Source organism: Neopelma chrysocephalum, unplaced genomic scaffold, assembly GCF_003984885.1.
Source record: "Neopelma chrysocephalum unplaced genomic scaffold, ASM398488v2 Primary Assembly neopelma1_100, whole genome shotgun sequence".
Lineage (NCBI taxonomy): Eukaryota > Metazoa > Chordata > Aves > Passeriformes > Pipridae > Neopelma > Neopelma chrysocephalum.
The window spans coordinates 2,384,552-2,402,027 of NW_020897763.1; the positions used below are offsets into that span (position 1 = coordinate 2,384,552).

Below are 17,476 nucleotides of genomic sequence, written 5' to 3' on the forward strand. Positions count from 1 at the left end.
TCCATCCTGTGGTGTGGGACAGCAGGCAGTGACCATGCCCCCCATCCTACCTCCCCACCTTCATCCTTCCATCCCTCAGTGTGGGACAGGCAGTGAACATCCCCTCCATCCCAATTCCACACCCTCATCCTTCCATCCTGTAGAGCATCCCTCTAATCCCACCTCCACACCCCCATCCCTCCATCCCTCAGCGTGGGAGGCTTTGCTCCCACAGCCCCACGTCTGCTGGTCCAGCTCCCTGAGCCTGGGAAGCGCTGGGTAGGGAACGGTGGCCAAGGCTGGAGCTGGGAGGAAGTGGAGTGTTGGAAGCAGGACTGTTTTAGATGGCAAGCAGGATGTCCCTCTATAAAAGCGAGACACTCGAGCTGTGTGTGGTGGCATTTTAATGTGCTTTTATCAAAGCAGCCACGTCCTTTTTTGTCATTGTTTTATGTTCGTTTTTAAACCTCCATTAAACTACACAAGCCTTGGTTTTCAAACCCTGATTACAGAGGTTGCTGCCATGTTTGTTGGTGGAAAATATTGAAAACTGGACCTGCCATTTTTCTTTCTTTTTTTGTTTCCTTTAAACCCTTTGTGCTTCTGTTGGTTGCTCACAGTTATCTTCCAGCTGACAAACTTTTGCATCCTATTTTTTTTTTTTTTTTTTGTCACAGAACTACACATTTTGTAACCAGCCTCTTGAAGGTAACATAAGGCAGCTAATTAGTTGGATTTCTGGTAGCACATGCTACCAGATTCGTAATCCTGTTTGGATTTTAGAGAGCTCTTAGATGTGATACACTAATATGATCAGGAAGGACACTTGGCTGAATCCATAGGGAGCCTGAGGATGCTGAGCACAGTGTGGAGCCTCAGATGGGGAATGGAATATTAATGCAGCAGCCGAGTGATTTGTCTTGTGTGGTTCATAGCCCTGGTTTTTATTGAGGCTGGTAAATTACTTTACCTTGGCTTATAAAAATTTCAAGTTCTCTAACGTTCTTTACTCTCATGAAACTACTGTTGCCGTTACAATAAAGATGATCGTTGTTTCGATTGTAAATCTTGCATTTTTGAAGTGGTTCAACTTTCCCAGAGCAGCTTAAGGCTGAAGTACCAGTCTTGAAAAAGAAGTGAATGTAAAATCCCCTCTCCTCTCCCACACCTCTTCCCTGATTTCTGGGAGAGCAGAGTCTCTTGCATTCCCTCTGCTCCTAGTCCTGTGCTTCTTGGGGAATATGGGAAAAGAAATGGCCATATTTTAAAAACCATTTTGGGGTTTTTAAACACTCTTGCAAGTGTTTGGTTCACAGAGTTGTTCCCCTTCAATCCAGACTGTGTTTCAAGCTACTCTTGCCCATTGGGTTCTTAGGGTGTTTTTTTTTTTTGGTATTAAAACGTGCAAGGATTATTCCAGTTCATCTGGTCAAACAGCTGGTTCTTCACCTGCTGGACCAGATCTTTTCTGAAGAGGGTATTTTGTAAGTTCCACTTCAAATACATATTTTTGGGGTCTTTTTTTTTCCCCAGCATGGTTAAGAAAAGTCAAGGCTGTGAAAAAATCTTGTTTCCCTTGTTCTCAGCTCAGGTTTTGGGACTGGATTGTTTTATGCCTGGCGAGTTTGGCCCTTTATCTCACAGAACTGTTCTTTTTTTGTTTTCCTCACACCTTCATTTCTCGTGGCTGTTCCATGATGCTTATTTTCTGAGTTTGTCACGTCCCAAACACTATGTAAATCCCATGCTTTGGGGATTTTGGAACTTTTTCTAAATCTTCCTGTCTTGCTGATTTATGCAAACACTAAGCCCTGATGGTCTCTTGGCTGCTCTGTTAGAAGTGCAGCAGTTTACATTCATATTTTTATTACATTTAATTATTTTTAGCACACCCCATTTTTCAGCAGCAGCAGCAGCTTCACATTTTTCAATGTCCTTTCTTAATTAATTTGTGTTAAGCATTCTGATTTCTTGAAGGAAAGCTGTGCAAATGCCTTTCTTTGGGAGGATGAATGGTTCTTCGTGGAGCAGAAAGTTTTGTTCACAGGAGGCTTTGAAAATCTTGTTCCATAGCTGTAGTTTTGGAGCCTCTGCAGAGAGGTAAATGGATTTATTCCAAAGTTTTAGTTAGTCTCGAGTTCTGCCCTGATCTTACCATTTAAAAACTAGTAGTTTATAACTTGTATTATACATTCTTTTGGAGATTCTAAATCCACACCACCACGCTGAGTTTTGCAGTTTATGCCAATAGTCCTGCCTTGAACGAGGTTTGATCAAAATTGGCAGTTTTGGTTGGAATTTTATATTTAAGGTGATTTGCTTCAGTTTCTGATCAGCCTGGGAATGCCAACCATGCTGAGCTAAACGGGTTTCCGAGTGGACTCTGGGGGAGAGCCTGACAAAAACGGGGCAGCTGAGAAGCTTTTCATTTGGTTTTAACTTCATCAAAGCAGAAGAGTGTGAGGGGAGAGAAGCAGCACACCTTGGGTGACTCACCAGTGCCAGGTAATGGTTCTGAGCCTGCTCAGCTCCTGTGCCAGCACAGGAGGTGATGGACAACCAGGGATAGTGGCGGAAGATGTGCTGGAATTCCTGGTTTTTTCCTTTTTTATTTCTTTTTTTTTTTCTTTCCCTTTTTTCTTTTTTTTTTCCCTCCACTGGTGATGGTCACAAAGGTACAATAGACACTGAGGCACCCAGGTTTTAAGGAGGGAGGGAAGCAAAACTGTAACATGCTGGAAGCTTTTGAGCTGTAGAAACTGGTGCTTTGCTTTATGTAATTTGTTTGTGAAGTGTTTATTTTTATAACAGATCATATTGTTGAACACATGGTTCTTCAAATCTTACAAACTGATCCGTGAGTTTTAATATTTGGTTGAGAAGTGGACGTTCATCTGTTGGGGGGAGGTGAAAATGAAGCAGATGGATATTTAAAGGGACACTGTCACGAGGTAGTTGCTGGCATGTAGGAGATGTTAGTTTGAGGGGGGGTCACACCTATATGTGGAAATTATATATTCTATATGTGTATGATCAAATAGAAAAATGTTCCCTGAGCTTTCGAATATTTTCCTACAGTTTTGGGAGGTTCAAATATAAGTTCTGATCAAATAGGAAGCAACACTAACTGTTCTGTTCTTGCTGTCCAAGGTGACTTTTTGTTTCTTAAGTGCTCTGAGGAGCATCAGAGCTCCGAGAGCCGACAGTGTCCTCTCGAGGCCTCCCCAAAAATCAAGTGTGCCCTCCTTTCAGACTCCCCACTTCAGTAGCTGACTGGCATTTTGAATGTCTTTTCATTGAACTCTTTCTACTAAAAACAAACCACGACTCTTTCTAAAAGTCTAGTCAAGTCCTGCCACGTGCTGACTCTGTATCAACCACTGTTGGCCCCGACTCCAGCCTTCCTGCCCCTGCAGCCGGTCCAGCATGCTCAGTGTGACTGCAAACCACCGTTGTGCATATGCTTTGTATATTGGGGGCGAGGGGTTTTTTATATATATATTTTGGGAGGGGGGGGAGGGGGTAGCGGGGTGGGACAGAGGAAATCCTCAAATCAGCTTAAGCCAGAACTTAAATGTGTGTAAAAGCCCCCGAGGTCTGTGGTGTGTGAGTGCGCGGGTGTGAGTGCGCGCCTGGGAGCGTCCGACATCTGATCCCCTTTGTGTTCACGAGCTTTGTGAGTTTGAACTTTCTTTTCTTTAAATTTTTTTCCTTTTATTTTTGTTTTGTTTTGTTTTCGTTTTTCCTCTCCTGCAGAAGCAATTGTTAATGGAATTTAAAACTGTAAATAAGAGGCTACGTTAATTTTTTTCGGTTTTAACATCGCAGCAAACCCTGAATAATCAGTTGGAAGGTGTAGAGAGAGGAGGAGGAGACTCCAGGTAGGGCCTTGGGCAAGGCATCATTCTGTGGTATGCAATGAATATTTGTCTTGAGTATTTGCAATCCCCTGCTGAGCTTTTCTAAAAATCAGGCTCTTTGCAGTTCCCCTCCCCATCCTCTTTAATTTTTTTTTTTTGGTTGATCTCAAGAGCAGACAGAAAAGGGGCAGCTGCAAACAGTCACCTCTGGGCCCAGTGGGGTTGGCAACTCTTGCAATACCTTGACAACACTGAGATAAGCATGGTACTAGGAGTTAAGTCTGAATGTAACATTAATGCTTTATTTAAAATAAAAAGAAAAACCCCACACTTTCTTCTGGTTTTGTTTTTTCAAGGGGTTGAAGTGAACATGACTGTCGACCATGTTCGTGAATTTATAGATGCAACATTCATTGGTAGAATTGTGTGATGGTCTTTTGTGCTACTTAATTTTACATATTCCAGTCTCTGTATGTACCTGCAAAGAAAGAAAAAAAAATAACAAAACCCTGCTTTGCTTTTATTGAAAGGGTTCCCAGGACTGCATACCTGCTCCTGAGCTCTGTTTTAAGTATGTGTATCCTTTGCTTGTATTTTGTATTAAAAAAAAAGAACCACGAGGAAAAAGAACCCTTTATTGTTCAGCATGTTGGAATTGTGTCCCCTCTTTTATTTTTCTCCTTTTTGGAATATATTAAGCAACTCATTCTTCTGTATCTTTTATTTTCTTTTGTAAACTTTTCGGTTTTGTTTAAAAATGGCTTTATAAAAGGGCTTTTATAACCCATGAACACGAGTTGTGTAATTCTTCTGCTGTTTGAAGGCATCACCCTCCTGTGGTTGGTTTTCTGTGAACGTCAGCGAGGTGTAAAATGTGTTTATCTTCCAGGATGTGTGGTGGTTTTGGGATTAATTCCTTGGAAAGCTCTTGTGTTCTCTGAGGAGGGGAAGTCAGGTTTTGGCCAGAAGAGTTGGGCAGGTGTGACCTTCCCATCACTACCTGTGAGGTGAGGGGGGAGAAGTTCCAAATTAAGTCATGTTGGCTGGGAAAAACCCAACCTGTGCTTTCCCACCGTTCCAGGAGAGCCGTGAGTTGAGGTTTTAAGGCTCAAACCCACTTGGAGTGATGACGAGGACGGACAAAGCCCTTTGCACGTCACCTTCACCTCCAAGAGCCTCCCCTGAGCAGTCGAGAACATTTCTGTTCCCCACGTGTGTCCCAGCAATGGCAGCAGCCCCACAGCTTATGGAAGAGGAATGGGAATATGGGATAAATCCCCAAAATCCTGCTTGGCTGGTTGTCATGTCAGCAGGGAGGGTCAGCCCGGGCACAGGGTGTTTCTCCGTGTGTTGTCCCACCCGGCAGGTCGCGATCCATCGTCTGTGCTCTTAATAAATCCATTAGAGCACATTCCATCCGTTTCCTGCAGAATCGGTGGGAACCCGGTAAGTTCGGAGCCGTTTTTACCGATTTTGGCTCGTTTTTGGTGTCCTGCCCGCGCCGCGCCAGGAGAGGGCGCGCTGGGCCGGCGCCTCATCCCGCTCCCTCCTTCCCTTGGGATGAGCTGGGAAAGGCTCTGGAATAACACCCTGGAATGCTGCGCTGGGCAAGTGTTCTCTCAGCGCCAGAAACGGTGGATCCCGCACTTTAGTTCGTGTTTTATTTGTGTGTGTTTATTGAAAACCGAAGCGGTTCATCAGGACAAACACCCGGAATTGTTTGTTCCTCACAGGGATTGAGCTGAAACTGCTTTTGGATCTGAAGGGAACGTGTTTTCCTGAAAGGTTTGGGATGGCTAAACATGCTTGTTGCCCTGTGAATGAGTAACTTTGGGATGTGTTGTCCTTGCCCCAGGTCAGCAGGACACTCAACCAAAATGAAGTCGTGGTCTTGGAGCAGTGGGACAGAAGAACAGGCTGCACCATGGGGTGGTTAATTTATATATTTGCTTTTAGAGATTATTTGGGGTACTTTATGAAATGCCATCTCCATGTCTGGCTGCAGGTTCTCTACCTATTCCCTTTGTTTTATCCCACAGGGTGGTAAAATGGGGTTCTGTAACCCGGCAGTGTTTGCTCTTGGATGCTGCTGCTGACAGTGATGCTCCAGGCTTTTGGAAGGGAGTGCTTTAATGATGGGCATGGAGTGGTTTAATCACGCAGCTTATGGCATTCCTGTCTTTTCCCTTTGAACAGGGCAGCCAATTAACCTTGCCAGGTATTCCTACCTCACTGCTGTGGCATCTGCAGTCTTGACATGGATTCTTGATCCTGGAGCCGAGTTTCCTTCAGGTCCTGCTGCACTACTTCCCTTTTAGGCTGCTTCTCTCCTCAGCTTTGCTCTTTGGAGCCCAGTGCATTTCCTGACTGCTCCATCCTGTTGGCAGATGCTTTGCCAGCATAACTTAAAGAAACTTCCCCAACAAAAGTTCCCATTGGCTTTGTGGCGTTTGCAGGGAATTAATACCAGAAACAAATTATTTGTTTGTGGATTTGCTGGACCTGCATCTGAGCAGTGGACACGGATAAGGTTTAGTAACTCCAGCAAGTGCTGCCAAACTGGGGGGAATAAGATTCCCTTGGCAAACAATCCTCGCTGTCAAGTTTTAATCTGAGAGAATTTTGCCTGGGGAATATCCTGTTTGTGTTCCTTTTTGGTAGCATTTGGTTCTAGGACGAAAATCAAGTCCAAAGGTGGAATTCAAGACGGGATCTGTTTGTGGCAGCACAGCTTGTTTGGGCCCTACAGGTGTCCTGGGAAGAGGAAATGGGATGGGGTTGGTTTGAAGAGCTGCTGTTCTGAGCAGAGCAGGGACAGGACCCAGGGAACGGCTGGAGCTGAGTCAGGAAGGTTTAGGTTGGATCTCAGGACAAGGGTCTTCCCCCAGAGGGTGGTTGGGCACTGACCAGGCTCCCCAGGGCAGTGGGCACAGCCCCAAGGCTGCCAGAGCTCCAGGAGTGTTTGGACAACTCCCTCAGGGACAGGGTGGGATTTTGGGGTGCCTGTGCAGGGCCAGGAGCTGAACTGGATGATCCTTGTGGGTCCCTTCCAGCCCAGGGTATTCCATGATTCTGTTCTTGCCCATCTTGCACGTTGAAGGAAACCTGGAAAAACTGGGTTTTCCCAGCAAATTCCCTGCACTTTAAAAGCATGTTTTTTAGGTGTAGTTTTGATGCAGCAAATTGCAAGTGAACAGGTTTGGAGTTTTTACTTCTTTCGCTGGTATTTGGAGTCCATGTCCCACACAGTGTGATAAATCAAGCACAGATATCACGAATAATTTAAATTCCTACTGTCCAGGGGTGCAGAAAAGCTCTGGAGGTGTCTGTGTCTGCCCCTCATGCACTGATTGAAGGGCCCTGGGGCTCTGTGCCGTGTGATTTGACGGGTTCACTCTGCTCTGTGGGCTCAGAACCACATCCGGGGCTCACACACATCTCCAGCTTCGCAGTTTTCTGTAGCCCAGGAAATGGTTTTGTGTGTTCTGGTGGGTTTTTTTTTTCCTACAGAGGTCAAGTTCAAGTGCAGCTCTCCCGCTGTGGGCAGCCCTGGAATGCACTCCCCCCGTGGATCCAGACCAGGAAGGGACAGTTCCTGCTCCTGTCCACGCTGAGCTGAATTTTCTAGGTCAGACCGAGCCCTTGGCCTCAAACCATGGTCTCAGTTCTCCCTCCTGCGTGGGCATGGACTCGATGGACACCCAACAAAAACAACCCTGCACAAAGTCAAAGCCATTTCCTCCTCTGCCTCTTCCACAACATCTCATTTACCCTCCAACGGGATAAATTTGGGTTTATATTCAAGGTTCTGCTTTATATTCACTCGTGAGTTGTGCAGCTCGAAGAGGAGCTGGGGCTTTATTTGAATATTTATTTGAATAATCGCTTGTCTTTCAGGTTGAATAACATTTGTGTTTTGAGCAGATAACAGTTCCAGCAGAACTACATTTCCTGCTGTCACAGTATCTTTATCCTTAAGCATTTCTCACTGAGCCCTTGGCCTTGGTAGGAGGTTTTGGGTTGCATTATCAATTAGTGCCTTTCCTTAACAGGGGGGGTCTGTTGCCTTTGGTTGTTGCAAACCCTTTCAAACATTTTTGATTAATTGCAGTGTTTTATGTCTGAGAACTTCTGTCTTCTTCCTCTTGTGAAATGAAGTCAGTACTGATTTTTCTTTTTTTTTTTTAAAACGGTCTCTGCTTGGATTTCTTTCTATTTTTATTTTTTTTTAGCTAAATGTTTCTGAATGTTTTATAAAGAGGATATTATTGTAGTGTTTCTGCTTTACTTCCTGAATGAAGAGAAGGAATAGTCTGAGTATAATCCTATTTACTACATTTCTTTTTCCTTAAACTGGTCTTATTTTGATTTTTTTAATTAAAATTTAATTTTAATTTTTAATTTTTTTTAAAACTTTACTTCACTGCTGATTATGATACTGCATTTGAAACAGTTTCTGTTCCCAGAACCAGTTCAGTACATTAGTTTTAAACTAATAAGTAACACATTTCTCAAAGGCAGACCGGGCCTCACATTTGGAAGTGACTCATGTTCTTTCAGTCTCATTCACATTAAACTGGTTTTACACCTTTAAATGCATAAAAAAACCACTTAAGTGACTTTTAAACGTTTCTCCCATTTCCTTCTTTTGTAGAGCAAGGTGCCAGAGGGAAAAAGAAAATATCCTTGGGTGCAAATCCTTGTTCTCACTCTTGATTCTCCTTCTCCCCCTCCCCACCAAGGGCTTTTGAGTGTAAAAAAGAACAAATTGCAGAGTTTAACGACTTGTGTTGCCTCTTATATTGCGTTTTCCCACGTGAGTTAAATGCAAACATAAATGTTTTAACACAAAATCGTGGAATTGTGGAATGGTTTGGGTTGGGAGGGATCTTAAACATCACCCAGTGGGAGGCAGGGACACCTTCCATGGGACACCAGGGACACCAGGTTGCTCCAACCTGGCCTTGGACACTTCCAGGGATGGGGCAGCCACAGGGAAACCTGTGCCAGTGTTGGATCTTGGTGCTGCTTCCCCAGGCAGGACACTGTGCAGGTGCCTCTGGAGCAGAATTCCAGAGGGCTGGAAAGAGCAGCAGAGCGTGGGAAGGAGGCTCTGGGGAACTGCTCCCTTTGCACCTCCAGTCATTAAAAGGGTTCAAACCCAACGAGGAAGAGCCCAGTTCTCTGATCTGAGGGTAGGAGACTGTGCTAATTAACAGAAACAAAAATTCCCAAGACTCTCTAAGTGCTGGAAGGCATCACTGCCACCAAAACAAATAACCCTAATAAAAATAACCCAAATAAACAAAAAAAAAATAACCCAGCTTTAAAAGCTAAACCTGGCCTAGCTGGCAGGGGAAGCTGTTGGCAAACAGACTTTTAAAAATAAATATATAAATAAATAAAGAAAGAAAAGCTGCCACCTCCTTTTCCTCAGCCTGCCTTTGATCTCCAGGCTTTTCCCTGGATCTCGTGGCCCTACAATGAAGGAGGGCTGGGAAATGCCATCTCCAGGCCTGTGTGTGGCATCTGTGCTTCCACAGCAGCTTCAAACCTTGTTAGTGGGGATAAAGTTTGTCCTGGGGAGCCTCTAAAATAAACTTGGACTCAACCTTCTGCTCCTTACAGCACATTCCTTGCTGGGATATGGCTGGAGTTATCCTGACCAAAAGGAAAAGCCAGTTGAAGCCAATCACTTGTGGGTTTGGGAATCTTTTCCGTGTAAATGAGATTTGCTGTCAGGCCCCTTTTACAGCTGGAGGAAGGAGAAGCTGCTCTCTGAAGTGGGGGAAACGTTGAGAAATGTTGTGTGAAAGTCAGGAAAAGGAGAGAGGAGGAAAAACCTCAAGAAGGAGGATGCTGAGGGACTCGTGCACCTCTCCACATGTCTCTGGACACAGCTGGAGCACCTTGGATTGTTCCTTCAGGGTTTCAGGGAGAAGTGGCCCATCAGCTGGTGGTTCTGAGCTGCAGGGGAGGAGGAACAGCAACAACTCTGTTAATTCAGGTGCAGAATTAACTCTGATCTCTTCCAACTCCCAGAGAAAAATTCCCCTACAAAAAAACCAAGACAGGAAAAAAAAAATTCCCTCTGTAAAAAACTAAGACAAGTGACAGCCCCATCCACTCCAGGAGAGGTTTCCTGGCTCCTTAAAGGAAAAAAAAAAAAAAAAGAGGGAATAAGGGGGGGGTTAGTAGATCATCCTCTGGAGTTGATCCCATTATGACAGGGCTCATTACATCACATTTGGGTGCTCACTCTTCCAGAGGGGACACGGGGGACCCTGTCTGGGCCCACTGCTGGGGAGTGTCTCCAGTGCTGTTTGTGTGTCTTGACCCCAGGCAATCCTTCCATTCTTCCCTCGTTAATCCAGTGATTTGTGGAATGCCAGTGACCCCTCAGCGAGTCTCGGGTCTGGGAGTGACACAGGATTGTCAATAATAATATCTGGAGGAGTTCATGGTGGAGCAATTTTTTTTTTCAACATTCAGGTCAAAGTCAGCCCCCCTGGGGTTTCAGAGGGTGAGGCTGATGGGAATTAATCGAATTAATCACGAAGTTATCGATGCATCTGGGCTATTGGTATTTTTTATTTCGTTTGGGAACAGCAGGAGCAGAGGAGTTGCTGCCTTGGGTGGTTCTAGGATAACTCCTGGTGCTGGAAAAGCCATAAGAATTCTAGAGAAGCGTGGCACAGAAAGGAAAATAACTTTCAGAGGCAGGAGAGACACAAAAACCTGGGATGGTGGTAAAAAAAGTGAGATAGAATCATCAAGCCACGACAGCCACGTTTGCCCTGTTCTGCCATTATGAGATTTGAGTGGAAAACTCTCATTATTCGTTTGATGATCCTTTTTTTTTGTTGTTAATTAATGAAATCATTAAGGTTCTCCCAATCCTAAAGGACCACTTTCCTCTTTGTTTGCAGGCAGGTGTGTGGCCTCATCCTCCTCCACCCTCGGCTACTCCAAGGCAGGATTCATCCTCCAAAAAAAAAGATGGATCTTCTCTAACAGCTGGAAAGGAGCAGAGCTCGGGTGTCTTTATTCTGCACCCTCTTCCTGCCTGTGCAGTACAAGGGTTGCAGAATAAACACACTGGGAAATATTTACTCTGGGTCCTGTAACAGGGTGCCCGTTGTTTACCTGCAGCAAACACCCACCCCTCAACTGGATAATAAAATAATCAAGGAAAGGCACAATTTTAATCTTCTGAAGTTTCATAGATAATTATTCTTGATCGACTGGTTTGACAAGAACTGTCTTTTCCAGCGAATGGGGCTGGGGTGGTTGCTGGAAACGTTTTTACAGTTATTTTCTGTTTTGGGTTTCCTGCTTCACCCAGTAATGATGACTTGGGGCAGTTTTCTGAAAGAACTGACCCCAAGTCCCGCAGAAAACTGCCTGGCAAAGCTGAGAAGTGTCACACAAGACAAGGACACGGACTGGAAGAATTGTGGCAGAATTGTGGCTCTGTGGGAGAAACAGGGACGGGAGGGGAAAAATTGTGAGCGGGGAAGAAAAGTCAAGGGCAGTGTCAGGAGGAGTCTGGGGAGGACACCTCCAGTGTGGCTTTAGGTGCTGCCTGGAGAAAGGGTTTGGATTTAGAATCAAAGAATTCTCACTGTTTAGGCCCTGCTTTATCCAAGCAATTGGAGCATTTTATGTCCCTTTGCAGATGAGCAGAATTTCCTTAAAGGAACGAGATGGCCCCTGACTGGAGCAAACAGCAAGACCTGCTTTTTCAGCTGGTTGTCCCTGCTCAGGAGGGACTTGTATCAGTGAGTTATTGTTCAGTTAAGGTCACCAGGGCCCCTGGTTTGGGCTGTGTCCCACCCAAAGCCCCTCGGGTGCCATGGGCAGAGCTCGGGGCTGACGCTGCCCTGGGAAATCGAGTGGATGGCTCATGGGGTGCATCATTTGCAAGTGGCTGAGCAAATGTGTTGCAGGGAAAGGCTGGGAAGACTGAATGGGAGCTGACAGTTTCCTTGGCACCCGAACCAGAAAGAAATCCATGGCTTTGTTTCTTGCTTAGCAGAACTAAAGGGCAAGCAAGGCACGGGGTGGCTTTAAGCCGCTGGTACCAAACGTGCAGGGTGGGAAAGAGTTCAATGCATAGGCAGCTTTCTCTGGCCAGATTTGAATCAAAATAGGCTGTTTTCACAAGGAAGAGCCTCAAATCTTATGCCTTGAGCTGGAAATTGTAAACTGACACTGGAGTTGGCTGCTTTGCCCCGTGGCAAAGGGATTCTGGGCTGCAGCGAAATCAAATTTGCCCCCTTGGGGTAAGAGTGGGAGGGAGGGAGTGGGATGTGAGCAATTATCTGATGCTCTGGTGAGGAAAAGACCTTTCAGAGGAGGGTGGGACCCATCCCAAACTGGCATCTACCAGGCACTGGCCAGGAAATTCTTCCCTGCCTTGTTTGTAGGACTGAGGTGGGCGAGGAGTGATGTGCTGGGAGGGAGGAGAGGCAGGGCTGGTATCAGAGCTGCACTGCAGGCTGTAGAATAAGCTGGTTGTAGAATAAGGTGGTGCAAAGTGCCCTTTCTCTTCCCAGTGGCCTCTCTGAGCGTTGCCGGGCTGTCCTTGGGGCGTAGAGGGTTAAAGAGCCCTCTGGGGCCAGAGTGGGGAGCTCTGCAACGCTCCGGATTAAAGTTCAGAGAGCCGGAGCCCGCGCTCTGCAGCCTGTGGCTGCTGTCACAGGGCACCGAAACAGAGCTGGGGCTTCCTTTCCACCCGTGGGAAACGTGGCTTTTACCTGCAGCCCGGAGGTGACAGCCCAGCAAGCAGCAGAGCAGCCTCGGGGGCAGAGGAGGAGGAGGAGGCAGAGCCGTTTGTTCCGTTCCTCTCCCCGGGAGAAGCTGTTTGGATTTCACGCTGCCCTTGTGGTCGCCCGTTTCTCCTCCTGCACCCGCAGCAAGGACGAGCCCTCCCTGCCAGGTTCCTCCTGGCAGGACGAGGGGGCAACCACAGCTTTGCCAGGCCGGTGGCACCGCTCAGAACCCCAGTGACAGCCCGGGAGGGAGGCAGAGCAGCACATGGAGCCCGGGGCAGGAGGGTTCACTGGAGGATGGAGGGGTTAAGGATGCAGCCCAGGGACCAAGTGTTTGTCCTGCTCTCTGTAAACAGAGCAGATATTCCCAGATTTCAGCTCTTTCCCCCTCTGTGCTGCCTGCAGAGGCAGCAAGGCTGGTGCTGAGCAGCAAACAGTGGGAGCCAGGCCAGGATCAATAAGGATTTTGACAAGTTTGTTTGCTTGGCTGCAAAAGGCCTTGGGATGCAGTGAGTGGTACACGGTGACCCCATGTCCCCACCACACAACAAATCTCCCTGTCCTGCTCCTGTGTGAGACAGGCTTTGCAGAGGCTCAAAACCATGAGGTTGTTTCAGGCTTGAAACTCACAATTAAAAGCAAATAAATAAATGGCTTCCTGGTTTGGGCGGTTTACGGCAGGCGATGTTTCCAAGCTCTTTTTTTTTTCCTCTTCTTCTTTTTCCTTACAACCAAAACACGAGGAAATGGATATTTTTTTAAAAAAGAAAAATAATTTAAAAGAAAAGAGAGAAAAAAAATCCGTGACTGCAACCGCTCCAAAACCAAATATTGTGAAACTTAGGGGAGATAAAAATTATGCAAAGCTGAGAGAGGGCTGATCCAGTGTCCTCCCTGCAGCCTCACCCAGGGAAAACCAGCTGCCTGCACGGTTGGCTGGGGGTGACGACACTGAGGAAGGACAGAGTGAGGCTGTGGGATGTTGCAGCTTGGCTTTGCTGTTGGAGAGGAAGCAAGAACGTTGTGTTGTTCCCTTCAGCCCCCCCCCAGGAATGGGCACCTTCCAGCCTGGCACAGCTCCAGCCAGAGGCAATCACGGAATCCCGGGATGATTTTGGCAGGAAGGGACCTTAAAGCTCCTGTCATCCCACCCCCTGCCCCGGGCAGGGACACCTTCCACCTCGCTCAGAGCTCCATCCAACCTGTGCCTCTACCAAGGAATTCCTGCTGCCATGGAAAATGCAATCCCTGCCATTTCCCTGCCCCAGATTCTCCCTCCTCAGTGGTGCTGACTGTGGCAGTTTTTGCCTGTGCAATGCTGACTTTGCAGCTCCGTTTCCATCCCTTGTTTTTCCACCCTGACGTGTTGGAGGGTCCCTGGAGCGCCAGGCACCCACCCACCACCTCTCAGGCCTCGTGAGGGAGTCAAAATGCTCTTTTTTGGGGCACCCCACGCTCTGAAAGTTGTAGCCTGGTGGCTTCTCCTGAAGTGCCTGAGACAAAAATACATTTCCTGTTTAGAGAGAGAGCGAAGATCAGCCCCGAAGTGCGGCCGCCTGCTCTGGTACCTCAAGTATAAACAACCCGTGCTGCCTGGGCTTGTTCCAGTGCCTTTTTCTCTCTAAAGGTCCATTAAACACAATTATACAAAGTCCATCTCCTGGCAGCATCACTCCTGACAGGCACAAGCGTTTTAGAAGTGTCAACTTGTCGGGGAAGATCCTTCTAAAAGCCCCCAGTGTGAATTCCCACCTTTGTTTCTCGAGGCAGCAGCACCAAACACCACCAAAGTGGGTTTCTACAGGCATTTCCCTGACACTTTTCCACCTTTGGTATCTGTGTTCTCTGCAAATATCACTCAGCCTCCCTGGGTGGGGTGCTGAGGTTGGGTTTGTGCTCTCGGCTCACAGGGAGAGAAAGGTTTGGGCTGTGAGTCAGCAGCAGCTCTGCAATCAAGGTCAGGACTTGCATTTTCTGTAATTAAGCACAAAACGGGCTTAAAGCCACCCTTAGGCCAGCCTGGGGCTCCCAGAGTCAATCAGAGCATCCATGAAATTCATCTCTAGAGGGGACCAGGGGGTCGTGCATCCTCTCTGTGGGGCTGCAGCAGAGGAATCTGAGCTGTCACAGCTCATCCTGTGCCCAGGTGAAGCTGAGAGGTCTCCTGCTCCCTGGCTCCTTGTTTTCTCTGCCACATGTGGTGCTTCCTAACCCCTGTCCATATTCTGGTTGATACCACGAGCTCTGCCTGGCTGGGTACATGAGATTTAGATAAGACCAGGGCAAATCTGTGCCATGATCTAATCAGGCACAAGCAGCTGGGATGGCAGTTGACTCCGTGTTTCCCCTGCTTGATAGATAATTCTGGTTTGCAGATTCCCATGATGGCTCAATCCTGCATTAGTCTGAAGCTTCTGATCCTGCTTCAGAATCAATTATTGGGCCCATTTATAACCCCAGGACTGGATCTAGTGAAACCAAGGTCAGGTTGTTATTGCCCTGTTTGGGTACCCAAGTTCATGGTCCAAATTTTCAGAGCTGCTGATCCCACTGAAGATCCCAACTGAGCTCTTGCCAAAGTGCTCCTGGGAACTCGGGGTGGGATCTCCAGTGGCTGGAAATGCCAGGTTCTTTTGGTTTTGCTCCCTTCTGGGGACACGTCACCTGGAAGGAAGGAAGGGCCTGAGGAGGGAGGAGTGGAAGTTCCACCAGTGTGTGGCTGAATTTTATGTCTGTGGTGATGTCTTTATGTCCTTCTCCCCCCTGAGGCCCTGCAGGCAAACCTTGGTGGTTCAAGGCAGGGCTGGAGGTGGCCCTCAGTGCTCTGGGCTGGGGGACAAGGTGGGGATGGGGCACAGGGTGGACTCAATGGTCTTGGGGGTCTTTTCCAACCTCACTGATTTTGTGATTCTGAGCAAACCCTCTGCATCTCCAAGAGGTTTTGGTCTTTTGTCTTTGGTATGAAACACTAAATATTAATTTACCTTGTGACTTTTGAGAGAAACAAGGCTTTCCATGCCCTGCCCCAGCCCCTGTTGTTGGTGTGGATACGTGTAGAGCTCTGAGGTCCCCAGTGCCAGTGGGATGAGCAGAGCCTCCTCTCAGTGACATCCAGGAGTGTCCAGCACCACAGCCTGCAATTTCTGCTTAAAAACTGGCTGCCTGGGCCTGAACCAAGATCACACAGTGAGTCAGAGCTGGGAATAGAAGAGAGGAAACTGCAGTTCATGCTGCTCGTCTGACCACTGAGCCCAGCAGTGCCCAGCTCCTCCTGCTCCGTGTGGGCATTTGGGAATCCACCTAGGGACAGTCATCTGCTCCAGAGCAAGAGAGGGAGGAGAAGAGAGAGAGAAAAAACCCAACAACCAGCACTAATAGCTATTAAATTGCTCGTGAACTTCTCTGCCTAGAAAACAGGGGCAGTTCTCCCCACCCAAATTTGGATTCTGGCACTTCCCCAGCTGAAGTCATAGCCCAGCTCTCCAGTGCTTTTTGTTGGGTTTGGATTTTTTTGTTGCCGAGTTCCTGCATCTGGAGTGCCAAAAAAGCTCTTTTTTTTCCCTTTTTTTTTTTTAATCAGGAAACAGCAGTGTCATTTCTGCTCGTCAGCCACCCCAGTGAGTGAGTTCTCATCAGCTCAAGTGACAACAAATGCAGGTGCTTCTCTGCTTTTTATTCTGTGGAGGGTGAGTCCTTTCAGCAAACTTTGGGAGGGAACAGCTGCTCCCAGTAAAAACACCACTATCCCGCTGACCCAAGCTGAAATGCGACGTGGAAATGGGATTTTTGACCTTGAGAGGTACAAAGCTGCTCAAAGGAGGGACCCTGCGAAGATTAAAAATAACTAATCTTTTGTAATGCTTCTGTAACTAATAGAGCTGGATGAATTCATGGCAAAACCGAGGGCCAAATCTTTAAATAGCACAAACCAGCCCAAGTCTTTTGACGACTTTTGAAGTCTTCAGCTGAAGAACTGGCCCAAGCATTTGCAAACATTAATTTAGGAACAGCTGGTTTTGTCAACTGCATTCTTGCCTCATTTTTCCTATCCTCTGCTCATTTTGTTCACACACACACACACACAAAAAAAGATACTTGTTGCTGCAGATGTTTAGGGAAGGCTGTTTTGTCTAAGGGTTCTCATTTCGAGGGCTGGATGGATGAATAGAACATTGATTTTTCCTCAGCTCAGGGTTCTGTCAGACAAGTTAGATGCTGTTATAACGTCGAGATATCTCTGTATAAGCGTGTATATATAAATTTATATATTTTGTGTCTTTCCTTGCAGCCATGTCAGTTATCTTAACCATCTCCCATGAATAATGTCCAGGGCCAGGTCACAAACTTCCCAGAGCAGGGGACCCGTTTGCACACAATCCAAGCGATTACAAGCAACGAACAGTACTTAGTAAACCCAAACAAAACCAAAAAAACCCCACTCTTGCTGCCGTCAACGCCCGAGCGGGAGGGAGGGGGAAAAAAGGAAAAGGTTAAGAAAAAATTTGTTTGTTTGTTTGTTTTAAAGAAGTGAAACCACTTTTTGTTTGGGTTGAATGGAGCGGCTGATGGGGCCGATGGGGAGCGGTGTGCGGGGCTCTGGAGATGCGGGGAGCGGGGTTGGAAGGAGCGGGGCTGTTCCCCCGGGGTTGGAAGGAGCGGGGCTGTTCTCCCGGTGTTGGAAGGAGCGGGGCTGTTCTCCCGGCCAGGGGTGCGGGGAACGGTGTGCGGGGCTCCGGGGATGCTCCGCCGGCCGATATCCAGGAGCGGGGCCGCTGTGCCGGCTGCGGGTTCGGCCGCAGGGATGCGGGGGTCGGGGGATGCTCTCCTGGCTCCGGGGCTGCGGGAAACGGCGTGCGGGGAGCG

General features: G+C 47.4%; 2 long non-coding RNA genes across 2 annotated transcripts; both read left to right on the forward strand.

The window, feature by feature from the left end:
- The first annotated feature begins 11 nt into the window (after positions 1 to 11).
- On the forward strand, positions 12 to 4,450 carry LOC113973246. The gene is made up of 2 exons (XR_003536174.1): positions 12 to 80; positions 200 to 4,450. It is a non-coding gene; the product is annotated as an uncharacterized LOC113973246 (long non-coding RNA).
- Positions 4,451 to 11,482: 7,032 nt separating this feature from the next.
- Positions 11,483 to 17,064, forward strand: LOC113973356. The gene is made up of 3 exons (XR_003536198.1): positions 11,483 to 11,620; positions 16,194 to 16,299; positions 16,902 to 17,064. It is a non-coding gene; the product is annotated as an uncharacterized LOC113973356 (long non-coding RNA).
- The last annotated feature ends 412 nt before the right edge of the window (positions 17,065 to 17,476 follow it).